Here is a 19250-nt window from a genome sequence, read left to right as displayed (position 1 = left end):
TGTTCAAATGCTGTGTTTTTTTGTCTTCTGAGTCTGCTCTATCTGCAACATGGCCATGACTGAATGTGGTCTAGAAATGTCCAGTCTACTTACCCATGAAAAATTAAAGATGTAAATGAATGAAAGCTGACTTATGGCAGTATTGTTTTACAGAGTGACTGGACCCTACAAAACATTGCCAGAAACAATGGTACTGTACATGCCAGTGAAATGGTTCAGGGATGTCGGAGGCAGATGGGAGAAGGGACAGGACAGGGTCATTCTGAGGTGGATATCGTGGTGGGAACAATTTGCAGCTGTAGTCAACGTACTGGCTATGCCTGGTATAATATGATTTTGTGTTCATACTGACTATTTTGCAAGGCAAAAGCAGTCCCATTAAACTGAAGTTGGGCTTAGTTAAAAATAGAGATGTATAGGTTGGAGAAAACCATATTATCTCCAGCTCTTCTAAAAATTAAACTGTGTACATTTAAAATAAATGCAGTAATAGTGAGTTTCATAATTTAAAATAAATGCAGTAATAGTGAGTTTCATAACTTACTGTAGCAGTTTTGAAGTTGTATTGTCTGTATGTGTGGCAGTTTTGGGGGTGATAGTTTACTATTGTACCTCCTAGAACTGCTCTGTACAGCTTTGAGCAGGGAGTCCTTGAACCCATTCTGTTACTTATGCAAACTTCATGATTAAACAGACTGGGAGTGGGGATAAATACCCTGTCCCAAGACTGCGCTAACTGGTAATGTACTAATAGTCATTACCTATAGCTAACAGTTGGTTCAGGTTGGGTGCTGGGTATTCATTCATGGCTTGGAAAATGGACTTGGGTGAGATTTACTAGCCTGCACCCCAGGTTTACTCTTATAAACTAGTTTATCATTGAATCATTGAATGTACTACACCCTTCAGCATGTACCTTGCTAAACACCTTGACAGACATCAAGCTTTCCTCACTAGAAAGCTGTCAGGTCTCCATAACCATAGCCACTCAGATAGACTAAAAGTCCTTTCTCAGTGTCATACAGACTCCTAAGGGATAATCTAAGGGGAGATTTCTGCTTAGCCTTCCATGCTATGAATGACCCAGCACTCTTTGAACTCCTTCACCTACATAAAATGATTGACAAAGTAAACACCTGTTCTAGAGACCTAAACCTATACTATCCCATCAACAATACCAGATGGCATGACAGGTACCTAACCCAACATATACTCTGTTTGTGCAATACATTGCCTTTACCTACCAAGCAAAGTACTGCAAATATTTACTCAGGATACGTTTAGAAACTCTTCTTAATGGGGTGCATTGCTAGTCTCCTACAGTATTGGGGGATGTGGCAGAGCTTCTCAATGGACTCCTTTTGCTGTAAGTTTAATAAAAACTATGAACTTTTGACAGGGTATCAAAGAATACACTGTCACATTTCTGATGTGGAGACAGAGACAGACTGCCATTTTGAAGATTTTCTTTCACTTAGCTGTCCTATACTTCTGTCTCTGTTGTGCTTGTCTAAACATATCTATCACATTATAAATCTGAAACTGCTAGAACATCATAATGCTTTAATTGTTAGCATTTTGGCATCTTTTTTCTTTTCCCAGTATGTTATACTGTTGTGTCTTTAAAACTTTCATATCTTTTTGCTGATTGTTTTCAATTTAAAACTGTACCAAGGAGAAGTTACTCCTAAACAGAGTATTGTGTTTAGACTCAAATCTTGGAAATTGATGTTAAATAAATAAATAACACACAATTTATGAGTAGCACTTGGTGTTCACAAGGCATACGATGTAAGGATCTTGTGCTCTGGTGTTCATAACAGCTGAAAACACAGGTTTTGAACTTTATAGCTTTTATGAGAGGCATAGTTAACTAGATGTGATTTTCTTTGGAGGGGGTGGTGAACTTTTTTCTGCAGGGGGGTCCAAACACATGAAAGCAGTATTCCAGAGTTAAGGGACAGGAAGGTAATGGGGGTCTCATAAAGTTTTAACAGCTTGGCTGGAATGTAGTTTGTACACAGCAAATGTTTTTTTATAGCAACGCTCCCCTCTCGGTTTATTTTATGGGTGGCAGTAAATGCTTTGTTCGAAGGTACCAGAAGGCAGAGTTTGGAATTTCCTCAATTTCAGTAATTTGGTTAAGAAGAATGAACTTTTATGTCCCAATGATATTTATTCCACCAAATGCTAAACTCTAAGCTAGGTTTTTTGTCTTAGTGAGAAAACAATAAACCAGCTAGCTATACCAAAACTTCCTCCTCAGGGAACAGATTTCATCAGGTATAGATATTTTTGGGGAGTGATGGGGGAGGGGAGGTGCTGATTGCCAGCCCCGCTCCTTAAAACCCATAGCATGGCTCTTTGAAACAAAAAGCAGATGTTGAAAACATCTGTGGCAATTTACTTTTATGAGAAAATACCTCACTGTTGCTTTCTTTTAAAGCTGTTTTGCATCAGGAAACTCAGAAATCAGAAACTGTATCTGTATAAGATTGGATAAATGTGGATTTATTTCATTTTATTTTTATTTATTTATGTATTCATGCAGTTATGTATTTTTGTTAGCCAGGCATCTTACCATGTCTCAGTGGTAGCCTGAAAGCACAAAAAACAATAACTTGAATAAAGTTGCACAGGATATGAAAGGACTCAGTAAATGCTTGGAATCAGACAAGCAGTATTTTAATGTTTTAAACCCCAGTCTCATGTTTACAGCCCATCACAACTTGCTTCTGTGCTGCTTTCCAGTTATAGAACACCATGTACAATTATTTAGATGTATTAGTTGTGAAAACAAATCTGTCTGTCTGACGTACAAGTTTCTGTAAAAGAACTTTTAGCTGCAGGCTAAGGAGCATTCATAAAGAAAATATTTGGAGCTGCTGAGTAATATTTTCAGGATTTTTATGATATAGGAAGTACAATGTATTTTGTTGCATAGAGAAAACAAATTTCAATGCATTATGTTCAGATCCATATTAAATGTTGTGGCTACATCAGTTATAAACAATTTTGATAAATGACACGCACACACAAAAATCCAAAGCAACATACTAAGTGTTAGGTTACCAGCTACAGCTTCCATGGCTTGCAGTTAGAGACTGAGGGCTTCTCTGGATTTAAGTAAGTTGTTTACCTTCATGAAGTCCTGGTGTGACTCATTATCTGCAACTTGGAGAGAAGATATGGCCCAGTGAACATGGAAGTTTTATACACTTGATTTGACCAAATGAGTTGCATAAAATTGTATCCATAAAGAAAGGCAATGCTTGGAGACCTGAAGTGAGTCGTATGGTTCAGAATGAAAGGACTGCCCAAATGCCGAAACTTTTTGAATGGTAGCAGTCTTTTTTTCTATTACTTCTTGTTTAGATATTAAGTTACTATGCTTAGGAGACTTGTAGACCTGGAAATGTCAAAGTTTTGACAAGCTATAATCTGGTTAAAATTAATAAGAGAAGAGGTGTACTATCCGTGACAATTGTTGAAAGAGAAAAAGGTGAGAGGATCATATGTATCAAGGCTTGCTTGTTTCTAGCTTTGTCATTTTCATAAAGACAGCAGTTGTTGAAGTTTATTAATGCACAGATGTGTAAGTTGCCATCTCCATGGCACTCCATCACTAAAAATACATACAGATGGTTAGTTTTCTAGGTATGGAAATTCTTAACCTGACATCTTGTCACTCTTTTGTTATTCCTGTGAAGTAATACCATGGAAGATTAACAGAAATGTATCTTCCATTTTAAGAAACATATATACCTGTCAGGTTGCTGAATGCTACCTAAGTAATAAACATCTTTAAGCACTTCTGCTGCCCCTATAAGAACAAATGGAATACAGAGCTAAATTAAAATGTTAAAGAAAGTATCATGAGTAAACATGTATTACAAAAATGTTAAAACCAATTTAACATTCTCTGAAGCACTTAAGAAAATTTAGCTTCTCTGTGCAAAGTAATAGAAAAAGTGGTTAATTTTAGTGTTTTTTAACTATGCCTTAGTAGCCTATGAACCTATAAAGCAGTAAATTGCTTTTAAAATGAAAATCTATAATGAGCAATGTGACTATAAAATGTTGGTATTGTGTGGCTGCCTTTTTGCAACATTTCCCATTTAAAACAAAAAAGAAAAAAAAATAGGTACCCCTACATTCCCACCCACAAATAATTTTGAAATTATGACATAGTTGTTGAATATGATGTAATCCTGTGGCAGCTTTCCACAATTTTTACACTTCAAGTTATAATAGTGATTCTGTGAGCTTTAAATTAGGGTACAGGTTGAACTTTTCAGTAGAACAAGCCAAACACCTGACCTGCTTTGTTGTAGGTGCCACACTAACTAGTTTAGCACAAGCCAAATGCAGCCATCCTTCTAAACCACACCCCCCCCCCCCCGTGGACTTTGTGACTAAAACCTAGCATCCTCGGTCCAGTGTTTACACAAGTGTAACATGTCACCAAGTAATAATGGCGATTCACTCTCTCTGTTAACAGTGGGAACATTCTGCGATTAATCTAAAGCAAGGGATATCAGAAGCATGCTCCATATTAATGTATGGAACTGAAGTTTAGCAGAGAGTTCGCAATAATAAAGCACTGAAAGCTAACATTTCTTTTATAACTATCAGAAAAAAGTATAACATCAAATGGTGGAGATAAAAGGCTAAATGACCAGATATCCTTTGTAGGCTAGGGACGTTCAGATGGCTGAGTCTTTCAGGCACTAATAAAAAACTCATTATTTTATTATTTTTTGCTGTTGCTTTTCATTTTTTTTGTACTTGGTATAATTTTGGTATGTGGATGGTAATACTCTGTGACACACTTGTGACATAATGTAGCAGAAAAAAACAATTGCTTGACTGACTGGTTTGATTAACTGGTTGACTGACAAAAACAGTTATGTAAAACAGAGTACTGGGTGGCAGCTTGTATATCCAGGGTACCTTGTCAATGCAGAACCTGTATAAAGGAATCTGAATTCAAGAGCCGTAGGACATGCTGATTACATGTAGCTCACTAAGTGTCTTATGTGCCTTGTTGCAATGCAGAAAGAGCATGCTGCATGCCTGTCCCTACTAAATCAAAAAATTATCACTTAAGGAATTTATTGTGTTGATATTCTGGAAGGGTACACACTATGGAATGGAATGCTATTCAGATCAGGTATTTATTATAGGTGTTATAGCAAAACCTATTATAAAATAATGATAAAGAGAGTCGCAGCTTAACCTCTTAAATGTTACACGTGTGGCATTTAAACCAGATCTTGTTTATTAGCAGCTTGACTTGTGAGCAGTTATGACCCATTTTGGGGAGGCATTTTTATTTATTTGTTTGTTAACTGGGTGGGTGAGCTGTCCCAAAGGCCCTTTCCAGCCATGATTTAAACTCAGGAGAGCAGACATATAGATACAGTGTTGTGCAATACATGATACACTATAATAAGCAACAGTAAGAGTCATTTTTTGTTGTAAACACATTGTAAACCTTTGTTACACACTCCAAACATTTGGTTAACTGGATTATTTTGATATCATTGTCAGGGAGTACATTGTCATTAGTATGGTACTTCACAGGAACATTTTTACAGCGACTACATACATTGCTTTTGCTGTGGTGTCAGTTTGTGGTTGAGCTGTGATGTCTGTTTTTAGGTTTTAGCGTTATGTGGTTTCCAGCTTGCTTCAACTACTTCACCAATGTGTTGTGCTTGTTTATTGTTGAGCATGTTATAAATTTTAGTGGTGTTTATGGCGGTACAGAGGTGTTCTTCATTTTTTTAATTTTGGGCTTATCAAAGGATCTCATATTGTGGATTCATAAACAGAGAAGGTTACAAAAAAAAAAAAAAACCTGAGCAAAACACGGTAATTTTAATTTGTTTCCAGTTAAAAACTGTAATGTTGGAGGTTTCTCAAAATGTCTGCAGTTTGTGTTATTATCAAGACTACAGACAGCTTTATTACCAAAGTCATCATTTCCAGTTAACTGTGACTCTTATACAGGATAATGCATACCTATTCCCACTTTCTAAGCAGAGGAGACCACTTGATGGAGTAGGAGCTTCTCCACTATGTTTATTTGAACTTGTTGAACTCTGTGTTATTTCTCTAATAACACATGCCTTGTTCTTTGCAAATCTGGGGAATGGCACTCTGTTTTGCCTGATGGCTAGCAGTTGTACTTGTATGGTATATGTACATATATCTTAGGAAGAAAACAGATACTACCTGACACAAATTAAAAGCTGCTAACTTGAGTATTTAAAAACTGCTAACTTGCAAAGAGAAAATTCTATAACTGCATTTCTATTGCATGACTACTTATTGACTAGAGGATATTTGTAGAGAAAGTAACTAAAAAAATCATGACACTGCTCTGTAAATGAGTCATCTGACAAGAAAGCTCTGTTTTTTACTTTCTCAGAAGAAGAAAAAAAACAGTAATAAATCTGCTCTCACTCTCTGAGACCTACCAGCAAACAGTGGTTGTTCATATTGTAACAGGGAAATGGGTTGTAATATTGTGAAGAAATTGCATCTTTTCTAAGTTTGACTGAAATGCTGTGTCCTGCTGCACTAAAAAACAACAGCCCTTTATGTTTATCCTCTATAGAGCATTTTGACCAGGGCTAATTTATTCACTTTAAGCATCTTTATTGTTTGTAATGATGCAACTGTGTGTTCTGTTAGTCACTGCACTTTTGTTTTCTTTCCCAGGCTGAGTCTGAAAATGGTCCACTGAGATCAGTGCTCTCTAACCAAGATAGCAAAAATTTAAATAAGAACTATAACCATAGTCTTCCTCTCCATGGGATGTCCTCCACAAGTTCAACACAACACTCCCTGTCCATAGATTGGTAGTTGTAAGACTACTATCTATAAGTCATCCAGTGTTTCACCTCCCGGGGTACTGGTATACCTAGATCTCATTAATTATATGTCATCCGGTGTTTACCTCCTGGGGTACTGGTATACCTAGATCTCATTACCTATATGTCATCCTGTGTTTTACCTCCCGGGGTACTGGTATACCTAGATCTCATTAATTATATGTCATCCGGTGTTTACCTCCTGGGGTACTGGTATACCTAGATCTCATTACCTATATGTCATCCAGTGTTTTACCTCCCGGGGTACTGGTATACCTAGATCTCATTACCTATATGTCATCCAGTGTTTTACTTCCCGGGGTACTAGTATACCTAGATCTCATTAACTATATGTCATCCAGTGTTTTACCTCCTGGGGTACTGGTATACCTAGATCTCATTAACTATATGTCATCCAGTGTTTTACCTCCCGGGGTACTGGTATACCTAGATCTCATTACCTATATGTCATCCAGTGTTTTACTTCCCGGGGTACTAGTATACCTAGATCTCATTAACTATATGTCATCCAGTGTTTTACCTCCTGGGGTACTGGTATACCTAGATCTCATTAACTATATGTCATCCAGTGTTTTACCTCCCGGGGTACTGGTATACCTAGATCTCATTACCTATATGTCATCCAGTGTTTTACCTCTGGTATACCTAGATCTCATTACCTATATGTTATCCAGTGTTTTACCTCCCTGGATACTGGTATACCTAGATCTCATTACCTATATGTCATCCAGGGTACTGGTATACCTAGATCTCATTACCTATATGTCATCCAGTGTTTTACTTCCCGGGGTACTAGTATATCTAGATCTCATTAACTATATGTCATCCAGTGTTTTACCTCCTGGGGTACTGGTATACCTAGATCTCATTAACTATATGTCATCCAGTGTTTTACCTCCCGGGGTACTGGTATACCTAGATCTCATTACCTATATGTTATCCAGTGTTTTACCTCCCTGGATACTGGTATACCTAGATCTCATTACCTATATGTCATCCAGGGTACTGGTATACCTAGATCTCATTACCTATATGTATCATCCAGTGTTTTACCTCCCGGAGTACTGGTATACCTAGATTTCATTACCTATATGTTATCCAGTGTTTTACCTCCCTGGATACTGGTATACCTAGATCTCATTACCTATATGTCATCCAGGGTACTGGTATACCTAGATCTCATTACCTATATGTATCATCCAGTGTTTTACCTCCCGGGGTACTGGTATACCTAGATTTCATTACCTATATGTCATCCAGTGTTTTACCTCATGGGGTACTGGTATACCTAGATCTCATTACCTATATGTATCATCCAGTGTTTTACCTCCCGGGGTACTGGTATACCTAGATCTCATTCTTAATCTTCTGTACAATGTTTTTTTCAAAGGACACCAGCTATATATTGCCGATAGCCTGTCACAGGAATGTTACCATCATGTGATACTTTTTTCATGGGAGGTTTGTTTGAGAACAGTTTGGTTCTGTCATTTTGGCAACACTTGATTTGTAAGAATTTTACACTAAGTGTTATACTGAATGAAATGCTACTTAGTAAAATGTGTTTGCTGCTGTATGCATGCAGTTTAGTGACTGTCGGGTTAGTCTTGTGGTTTAGTAGTTACTTATTACTTTTGTTGACTGCATTAGCTCCACTAGGCATAGTCTATTTTCAGGGAGAACCTATGTGGTATTCAAACTGACTAGTGGAAATTTGACCAGGACATTGAAGAAATTACTCTTATTATTTACTATAACTGTCATGGGATCTTTTTCATTCACCTGCCCTCTCACCTCTAAAGAATGAATGAATAAAATGTGTATAGATATAATCTATGAAAGCTTACTGAAAGTCATAATGCTCAGTGTATATTGCTAAAATGTCAAAATGTTGAAATCAAAATACCTAGTCCAATTATGTGTGTAGAGAGTTGGACATGAGCGCTTCGCAGGACCTATGTTTATTATTTATTTATTTATCTGATATTTGTTTACCGAGAAAGTTTGACTGGGCCAGAAAGTGCTTATTTTCAGTGGAGGCCCAGAAAGAAAAGTTCCACAATCACACTATTTCAAAAATCAAGTACAGATTTTTCAATCACAAAGTTAACATGTTACATTACAAAACATCAAGTACAAATATTTTAAATCACAAAGTATAATGTTACACTGCAAAACATAAGAGAGAAAAAAATGTTGTAATGAGAAAAATATAGAACATATGTTTCATAGTAGGTTGGAATGAAAAACAATAACGTGAATTTTTCCTCACATATTGCCTTCAGCTCAATAGTCATATTATTTGTTACATAAATTAGTATGTGGTAAATGCGACCTGAGACAATTCAAATACGGTATTTAAAGAGATATCAGAGATTACATGATTAGAAACAGTGAAGTGAAATAGACTGATATCAGTATGAGAGACTTGTTCATAGTACGGTTATAAAAGGATGAAGGATGGAGAGAAGGAGATTATAAGAAGAGTGCAGGGTACGGTGTCTTCAGGTAGCTTAGGTAAGTAGAGAAGAAAGAGGTAGAGGAAGGGTCTGCAGAGATGAATTAAATAAGGTTAGGTTGTGGGATAAACAAAAAGGAGTGGAGTAGGAGACTGGAGAGGTTTGTGTAGTGTGATCTAGGTTGAATGGGGTGAGTGAAGTATAGTGAGTAAGTTCAGCCAGGATTGATACAGAAGCAGGTGCAAGACTTTGTAAGGCATTCTTTTAGGGAGCATTTAAAGGTGGGTAAGTTAGAAACAGTTCTGGTGGTTAGAGGAACGTTTTTTCATACTGAGTATATGTATAGGCTTTGTCCAGGGCATTTATTTGGTTTATTTATGGTGAGAAGTTGTTTATCTTCCGATCCGAGTTCTTTTTGGAAAATACATGTTGATTAAAGGGGTAGGAGCTGGGCAGGCTAATGGTTTGTGTATGATTATGTCTACTGTTATAAGATGAATGTAGGAGAGATGGAGGGTGAGTTCCAGCCAGCTAAGGGTATGCAGAGCTTTACACTGGTGGGTAAAGGAGGATGAATTAGTAGCAAACTTGGCAACTTTGTTGTAGCAGCTTACAAGTTTGTTTTTTATGGAGGATTGTAAATTAGTTAGAATTGGTGCTCCATAGAGTAGGGAGGACAGAAGGTAGGTTTTGGTTAGAAAATTTTTTATGGCTGTGGTCAGAAAATGATTGATGTTTTTCATGTTTCACTGTTGCAGTCTTCACCTGTGAGTTATCCCTGCTGTGGTAGTCCTTGTCTGCCCTGAATACCAGAGTCAATGTTTTTCTGCATTGGCTAATGTCACTTGCTGACTGACGTCAGGATGTCAGTGCTATAAAGGAAGGCAACCAAAGCCATTACATCAGTCTTTCTTGCCATGGAGCCCGTAGCAGAAGCAGTTTGCAAGTGTGCCGGTCGGTCGCTAGCAAAGTTTGAATTACAGCTGAAAATGTCTAAAGCTAAGTACGCCATTGGGGATCCTTTTTTCTTGCACTAACCGATGTCCATAAAAGTTAACAATTGTCTCATCTGTGGAAACCAAATACCACACTGAGACTTCCATTCAGACTGTATCACTTGTTTGGGCCCAGACCACGATGCCCCCGATTGCCAGTTCTGTGCCCTCTTTAACACGAGAGCCATTCATCATACAGCTCTTTATGTAGCCAGGTATTTTTGTCTTATGTCTTCGCATTCTGAAATGGTGTCCCATCAGCCAACAATCTGTAGACTTTCCAAAGCAACATAAGGATAAAGATAGAGACAGACCACACAAGGCTAAGCCTTCTGACAACTCTACCGCTAAGCAGGTCGTCAGTTCTCCAGAATTCAGTGAGGTGCCTTTGCAGCCCCTGATGCCCGATTCAATACCTTTGCAGGCCTCTACTGAGACCCTTTCAGAGTCCGGTATGCCACAGAAATCTTTTTCGTGTTCCAAGCCTTTCGTTGTCTCTGCCTTGGTTGGGTCTGGAGCCGTGATACAGGCACCAGCTTCCAAGGAGTTTTTTTTTGCACTACCGAATCTGGACAAAAAATTACATCTTCTCCGACTACCATTTCTCTCAGACCGATGGATACTGTTAGGCCTAGTGAAAGGCCACTCCTAGGAAACCTACCTCTATCCACCATTTTACTCCTGCTCTACCACCCCAAGCTCAAATGCTTAAAATGGTGGAGGATCTTACTACCCTTATCAGTGGAAGTCAGGTCGCACCTTCTAAAAGGATAAAGGACCCTTTCCCTGAAATACTGACAGAACAGGATTCTGAGGAGTCTGATTATTCAGATTTTGAAGAGGAACAACAACCTTTTACTGCTTATGAGGATTCAGATGCAGAGGAATCCATTCCTTCTGCTTCCCCACCAGAAGATCTTTCCTTTGGGGAAACCCTTCACACCCTCAGGGAACATTTCCAGTGGGAATCCCAGGACTTCCCTCAGTCTAAGAAAAGACTAAGAGTTTCTAGACCTGCCCCAGCACAGACCCTTGGCCATCCCTTCAATCTTAGTGGTGGTTGATGATGTCTTCCATGAATCCAGCTTAACTCCTGACATCCTCTCACCTGCTCCCAGAACACCTGACAAGTATTACAGAGTACCACATTCTCACGAGTACCTGTACAGAAATCCTGCTGCAGACCCAAAGGTCATTACACAGGGACCAAAAGGAGCTAAGGCTAGTTCTGCAAAGAATCCTACTCCTTCTGACAAGGACTCCAGAGCTCTGGACAGATGGGGTAAAAAAGTATACACCTCTGCAACCTTAGCTATCAGACCATTCAACTGTCAGTTCTACATGTTAAAATATCAACAACACACTTTAGAACTATTAAAGCAAAAAAATTCAACCTTTCCTGACTGTGCCAATTTGAAAGAGTTAGCAGATTTACTGCACTCTACTTGTCAAGTGGCTAAACACTCATTACACTGTGGCTATGATGTCCTAGAAGCCTCAAGCAGGGCAGCAGTGTCAGGATCTGTCATTAAGAGACATACATGGTTGAAGGAACAACCTCTCCCTGATCATGTCAAATCTAACTTACTTGATGCACCCTTGGATAAGGACCGCTTGTTTGGAATAAAAGCAAAAGAGGTGCTTAAAAAGATGGAAGACAAAGCAAATTCTATGCAAACAGTAAAAGATTTCCTTCAGTTACAACCTCCTAGGTTCAGCAGGAATTTTTTCTCAAAACACTGGTCCTTTCCTGCACCTAGCAGACAGGGGCAAGATAAGCCCCACAGGGACAGACCACCCAGACTCCTATCCCAGGGACAGCAGAGAACCAAATAGTGGACCCCTTCCACTCCAAAAGCAGGGAGTTGTAAGCCATCCCTCTATGGCAAAACCTCTCAATGACTCCCTCTCCCCCCTCTGCCCTCTATTCACTCACCAAAAACTAGGAGGAAGACTCTCCCTCTGCAAAGAAAATTGGCTTTCTGTAACAAAGGACGAATGGGTCTTAAAGATCATTTTCCAGGGATACAAATTCTCCTTCAAAGAACTCCCAATTCCAAGAGGGTACCTAGACTTACCTCCAAATCAATGGGCAGAGGCATTGAAACAAGTCCAAACTCTAATATCCCAAGGGGCAGCAGAACCTGTCCCCTCAGATCAAACAGGCAAAGGCTTTTATTCCAGACTATTTCTTGTTCCAAGAAAAGAGGGCATTTGGCGCCCCATCCTGGATTTGTCCATTCTGAACACCTTCCTGGTGGTCCCCAAATTCAAAATGCTAACCTTGCAGTAGCTGCTGCCTATGCTGACAAGAAATGCCTGGTTAGTTAACCTCCACATCCCCATAAGGGAATCTTACAGGAAATTCCTTTGCTTCAGAGCAGGCTCACAACACTTTCAGTTCTCTGTGCTACCCTTTGGCTTATCTACTGCTCCCAGAGTATTCACCAAATGCTTAGCCCCGGCCATACCCTTTTGCAAACAGAAAAATATACAAATTTACCCTTATTTGGATGACTGCCTCATTCAGGCAAATTACAAAGAAAAACTCCTCAAGGACCTCTTCTTTGTCAAGACCCTCCTAACCTCCTTAGGGTACATCATCAATGAGACGAAATCAAGGCAAACACCCTCCAGGAAGATCATTTTCTTCGGAGCACCACTGGACACAGCATCCAGGAAGATCATTTTCTTCAGAGCACCACTGGACACAGTATCCCAAATGGCCTTCCTATCCCCAGAAAAGCAGAGCTTCCTGCCTCTCTATTTTACCCAGCTTATTTCCAGAAGCCACCGCACTGTAAAGAAGTTCCTGTAAGCCTTGGGGTACATGGCATCTTGCATTCTTCTAATTCCTGTGGCCAGGCTTCGCATGAGAAAACTTCAGTGGTACCTTAAGAACCTTTGGTGTCAGCACTCTCAGTCTCTAGACACCTCTCTACCTCTGATATAAGTATATGTATAAGGGCAGAGTTTCTCTGGTGGGCAGGGGCCTGTGCCCAGAACAAGGGTCTTTCCTTCACCCTCCGCCCAACCGGGTAGACCATTACCACCAATGCCTCAGACATAGCTTGGGGCACTCACCTAGAAGGCATCAACAAACAGGGAGGGACCCAATCTTACCCTCTGTGCAGGCTAGCCATGAACCTCTGGCTGACAGCCGCTTCCATGGGACTACACCTGATAGCCCAATACCTACCAGGGATCAACAACACCATGGCAGACCACTTAAGCAGAAACTTACTGGACCCCCACTTGTGTCAGCTCCACAGAAAAATCTTTTTTACAAATCACTCAGCCGTGAGGGACTCCAGAGGTGGATCTCTTTACTTTGCATCTCAACCATCAGCTGACAAAATTCTGTACCAGGAAGTATCACCACCTAGCGTGGAAGGTGGATGCCTTGACCTTCCCCTGAAACACACTCTTTGTGTAAGCATTGCCTCCTCTGTCTCTTATTCCCAAGGTACTGATCAAAATAAGGGAGGAGAGACCAAGGGCCATCCTCATTGCTCCATATTGGGCCAGACAACATTGGTACCCCTTACTGTGCAGCCTGATCTTAGAGCCTCCCAGGCAGCTTCCCCCTGATCTCAGACCTCTTAACTCAGGTAGGGGGGGAATGCAGCACCTAGACTCTCAAACTATCAGCATGGCTAATACTCTAAAGGCAAACAAGGGGCCCCTGTTAAGCAAACAGGTCCTAGACATTATCACAGAGGCCAGAAGACCCAGCACCAAAAAATCTTACGCAGGAAAATGGAAAAGATTCTGCTCCTAGAGCCAGTCCAAATGGGGCAATACCTCGCTACATTCCATCCCTCTTATCCTGGACTACCTAGCAGAGCTACTTAATAGTGGTTCTATTAAAATCTGCGTCTCAGCCATTTCAGCTAATTTTGATACAGAACAGCCCCTGTTCTCACATCCTTTGATTAAACAATTCCTCAGAGGAGATTCTAATATCAGACCTCCCAGAAGGCCTCTCACTCCAGCCTGGGACCTGAATTATGTTTTGGAAAAACTAACTTTACCACCCTTTGAACCTGCTGCTTCAGCAGAATTAAGATACCTCTCCTGGAAGACTGTTTTTCTCCTAGCTATCACCTCAGCAAGAAGGGTTTCAGAACTTCAGACACTGAGGGCCATTGAGCCCTTCATCATCTTCCATGCAGACAGGGTTTCCCTGAGGACTAATCCCTCCTTTATGCCCAATGTGGTATCTAATGTAACTCTCAACCAGGCCATATATCTGCCCGCCTTCTTTCCTGACCCACAAAACAAGGGGTAAAGAATTCAGCACTCACTAGACGTGCACAGACAGCTCAGATACTATCTGGAATGTACTTATCCCTTCAGGAAAACAGACCAACTACTTGCCATCTTTGCACCAGGGGCAGAGGGGAAGCCCATTTCCAAACAAACCATTTCCAAATGGATGTCACACTGTATCCATTTCTGCTACAGTTTGCATGGGAACCCTCCCAAGTCTATTCAAACCCATTCCACTAGGGCAGCCTCCACTTCCACAGCATTCCTCAAAGGAGTTCCCACCAGGGACATCCTGGAAGCTGCCACCTGGACTTTTATGAATACCTTTACCAAGCATTACCACCTACTTCTATTTTCTAAGGCTAGGGCAGGGTTTGCCTCTGCAGTTCTGCAGAGCATGCTGACCTATTCTTAGGTCTCTTACTAACCCTACCACCCCCCTCCTCAGCTTTGAGAATCCTCCCACAGGTGATGACTGCAACAGTGAAACACAAAGAACATGTTGTGTACACTTACCATAAATGTAGATGTTCGAGTGTATTCACTGTTAGGTTTCCACCCTCCTTCCCCTTATATCTTCTTTCTTTAGGGAGACATAATATTTAGCCACCAGGACCATTTTACCATATTTACTTGGACATCTGACTGGTTAGGGCAAGAAAAACTGATGTAATAGTGTTGGCTGCCTTCTTTTATAGCACTGACATCCTGTCGTCAGGCACCAAGTGACAGCAGCCGACACAGAAAAACACTGACTCTGGTATTCAAGCCAGCCAAGGGCTACCACAGCAGGGATAACCCACAGGTGATGACTGCAGCAGTGAATACACCTGAACATCTACATTTATGGTAAGTGTACACAACTGTACTTTTCTGTATAGCATGCCTAGTTTTTGATGAGTTTTCTTGATATTGCTTTGGATTTGGTGGTCAAATTTAAGATTATCATGGATTCTGACTCCTAATAGTTTGGTATGGTGGACTAACTCAATTTCAGTGCCATTTGCTGAAAAGATTTTGAAAGATGCTTTGTTAGGGATATGAGTTTTGGGGGTAAAGAGGAAAAGTTTGCTTTTGGGGAGTTATGCCGTTGTATGTCATGTTTCAGTGAAGATGACCGCTTGTTGAATTAATTCTTTGAGGTACGTTAAGGTGTTTGAAGAGCAGATGATGGTAGAATCATCTGCATATTGAATCAAGGTGTTTTCACAAGAAGATGAATGTAGCTTATTGATAAAAATATTGAGTAGCAGAGGGCCAAGGATGGATCCTTGTGGTTCTCCTGTGGAAGTGGGAAGGTATGCGGAGATGGATCCTTGCCATTTTACAGCTTGTTGCCTGTTGGCAAGAAAGCTTCAGAACCACTGAATAGATGAAAGTGCTAGACCTAGGGTGGAAGGTTGATTGAGCAGTTTAGTGTGAGAGTCCATGTCAAAGCTTTTGATAGATCTAGAAATACAGCAGATACAAATGTATTGTTGCAAGCTTTAGTGACAGTGTCTGTAATTATAGTAATGCAGTAGAGGTGCTGTGGTGTGGACGAAGTCCATGTTGCATTTTGGTGATTAGCTTATTTTCTAAGAGATAGTGGGGAAATTGTTGATGTATACATCTTTCAAGGATTTTAGAGAGGAAAGACAGGATGGCTGTGGCATTGAAACTTGTAATGTCAGTGGAATTACTTCCTTTATGTAAGGGGTAATGTGTGCCATTATACACAAGTTAGGGGCAAAAGACTGCTATTGATCTAAATCATCTGAATCAAAAACACAAGACTGCCACCAAAGCTTTAGAACTCACTTGTTCTGCACAAAACAGATCCAGAATAAAAAGCAAAATACCAGGACTTGGAGACGGCTGTAGAATCCAGTATACAAATCTTTATTCGACACAAGCCCTTTTGTGTCTAACCCCACTTCTTCAGACGTCTAATACATTTTGAAAACAGCTCTTGGTTAAAATATCCTCTTGAGACATGATTAAAACCAACCAATACATTATTCTGGTGTGAGCAAGCACTTTCAATTTAAAGCAATATTCTACAAGATACATGCCATTAACTAAACTAGAAATCTGAATGTATATGTAAACACTTCTAAAAGCCTATTTATAAAGTATCTAGATTGTAATTCAAATTTCCATAACGTTTCAGTTTGCAATCACAAGCACAGAATATATCTGCATATATTTACATTTTCCACTTATGTTCTCCAAACCACATACAAGCCTGTAACAAGAAGTCAGTAATTTGTCATACAAACAATTAGACAGCACATCTTACCTAAAAAGCTGCCTAGACCTTAACTTAGGAAATTTCAATTTACAATCACAAGCAAAGAATATATCTGCACATGTTTACATTATCCACTTATGTTCTACAAACCTGTAACAAGAAGTCAGTTATTTATTATATGGACAATTCCACCATAAAAAAAGGTACAAAAAATGTGACAGGTGTAATTTTTGTAAACATATAGACAGTACTTCTAAGTTTGAACATCCAGATCAGTTAAAGACATATGAGTTTGACATCAATGCCACCTGCGAAACAGATCATTTAGTCTACTTGGCTCACTCTACCGTGTGCCCTAGTTTCTATGTAGGGAAGACAGACAGATCTCTGCAGGAAAGAATACATGAACATATGCCGTTCATAAAAAGAATAAAGTAAATGCCTTGGCTAGACACAATATTAATAATGATATGGAACATGTCTTTAAATTTCTAGTTATAGGGAGAACATATGAGAGTATAAGAGGGGGGGGGATCTATGGAACATCACTGAAGAACTTGAAGCTAAGTGGATAGTAAGATTAAGGGCTGATAGAGGTCATGGATTAAATGAATATATACCCCTGTGTCCTAAGTTAAAGTCTAGGCAGCTTTTTAGGTAAGATGTGCTGTGGAATTGTTCATGTTGTCCCAGACAATTCCCATACTCTGGAACAAGCTACCTATCCATGTCAAGCAGAGTTTTTCATTAGCACTCTTCAAGAAAAATCTTGATGAATGGATGGGAAATAGGAAATTCGCCCCAGGGATCAATTCTGTGTCTCTGCTCGACAGAGGCACAGGAAAATAACCTTCTTGGATGGTGAAAGCCAGAGAACCTTGTTGGCTAGGCTTACATAGGCCCTTGAGCAAATAGCTTAGTACCTACCTATGAACTTATGATCCTTTGGGAGCATACCATTCCGACTCTTAACACAAAAAATATGGACAAAGCCAAAAATAATGGGGGGGGGGTTAAAGCCCCAAAATAGAGACAAATTTTAAATATTCCTCTCATAAACTTAGGAAGTTATTAGAATAAAATGTATTGTATAATTGCCTGAAGAATATGAAGTCTGAAACTCAAGTTCCAGTCATTATTTAGTGAAGTCAGTCCTCACTGATTTGCCACAAAAATCGAGAAAACCTCAAATTTTATGAGGAACAGACCAAAAATGTGAGCCAAAAATCTGGACAATTGAGAGGTATGGATGGGAGGGAGGATACTGACCTGATTGATACAGGTAAGGAGTTCCAGGCCTTAGCAACCTTGTATGAGTACACACAATGCCCAGCAGATTTGATAGGTTTGTAGACAAACAGGGAGTTTTGGTCACTGGATCACAATAACCTACTGGGAAAATAGTGCTGGACAAGCAGACGATGGTGGATAATTTTATATGTAGTAAGAAGCTGTGTATCTGTTAGTTGAAGAGACAACTCTAACCAATTTAGGCTTTTCAGTGCTATACTATGGTGGGTTTTGAAAGAGGTATTTACTGCAAATTTAGCAACTCTGTTATAGGATTGTTCAGGTTTTAATTTTTGTGAAGCCTGGAGGTTAGTAAGGATGGGAGTTCTATGAAGAAGTGTAGGGAGGAGATAAGAAGTGGAAAGTGTAGTTTTAGTTGCATTGATGAGAATGTTTTTGGCTCTGTAAAGCATCCCTAGTTTCTGATGAGATTTGTTATGCAATTTTGTATATGCGGGTCGAATCATCCACCATCACCCCTAATAATTTGCTATGAGAATTAACTTAATTTGTTGTATTATCAAGACAGAGGATTTTAAATTTTGTTTTTTCATTAGAGATGGATTGGGGGGGGGGAGTAGTAGTTTGGTCTTTTTGGGTTGAGCATGAGTTGTGAGTTGTAAAGCCATGTTTCAGTGGCTGTTAAAGCTTCCTGAGTAATTTTTGGGAGGAATGCCATATTGTTAGATGTGCAAATGAGAGTGGAGTCATCTGTGTGTTGTATTAGGGTAGCCTGTTGTGTGGATGTATAGAGGGTATTGGTGAAAATGTTAAAGAAGAGGGGAACAAGGACAGAGCTTTGTGGTGCACTGGTGGTGACTGGGAGTTTAGAAGAGAATGTGGAGTGCCATTTTACCGACAGATACCTATTGAACAAGTAGCTTTTGAACCAAAAGAAGGTGGGCTGGGAGAGACATAGTGCAGACATTTAAAGTAAAAGTTTGCTGTAACAAACTGTGTTGAAGACTTTAGACAAGCTTACAAGTAAGGCAGAGACAAGGTTGCCATTATCTCTAGCTTTATTGGCAATATCTATATAGGTTAGAAGGGCTAACTATTATAAATTAATATAGCGATTCTGTTACTACGAGAAGAACTG

General features: G+C 39.7%; 1 protein-coding gene and 1 long non-coding RNA gene across 4 annotated transcripts in view; one reads left to right on the top strand and one right to left on the bottom strand.

Annotated features, from left to right (window-relative positions):
- Positions 1–19250, top strand: part of RARG (retinoic acid receptor gamma) — a 1508256-nt gene that overhangs the window by 1123281 nt on the left and 365725 nt on the right. The window lies entirely within an intron of this gene.
- LOC122811794 overlaps positions 1–19250 on the bottom strand; it is a 732112-nt gene that overhangs the window by 436400 nt on the left and 276462 nt on the right. The window lies entirely within an intron of this gene.

Source organism: Protopterus annectens, chromosome 9.part0, assembly GCF_019279795.1.
Source record: "Protopterus annectens isolate FY-2018-M chromosome 9.part0, PAN1.0, whole genome shotgun sequence".
NCBI classification, from domain to species: Eukaryota; Metazoa; Chordata; order Ceratodontiformes; family Protopteridae; genus Protopterus; species Protopterus annectens.
The sequence above is the reverse complement of the archived record's forward strand: the minus strand, read 5'-3'. Positions and strand labels throughout refer to the sequence as shown.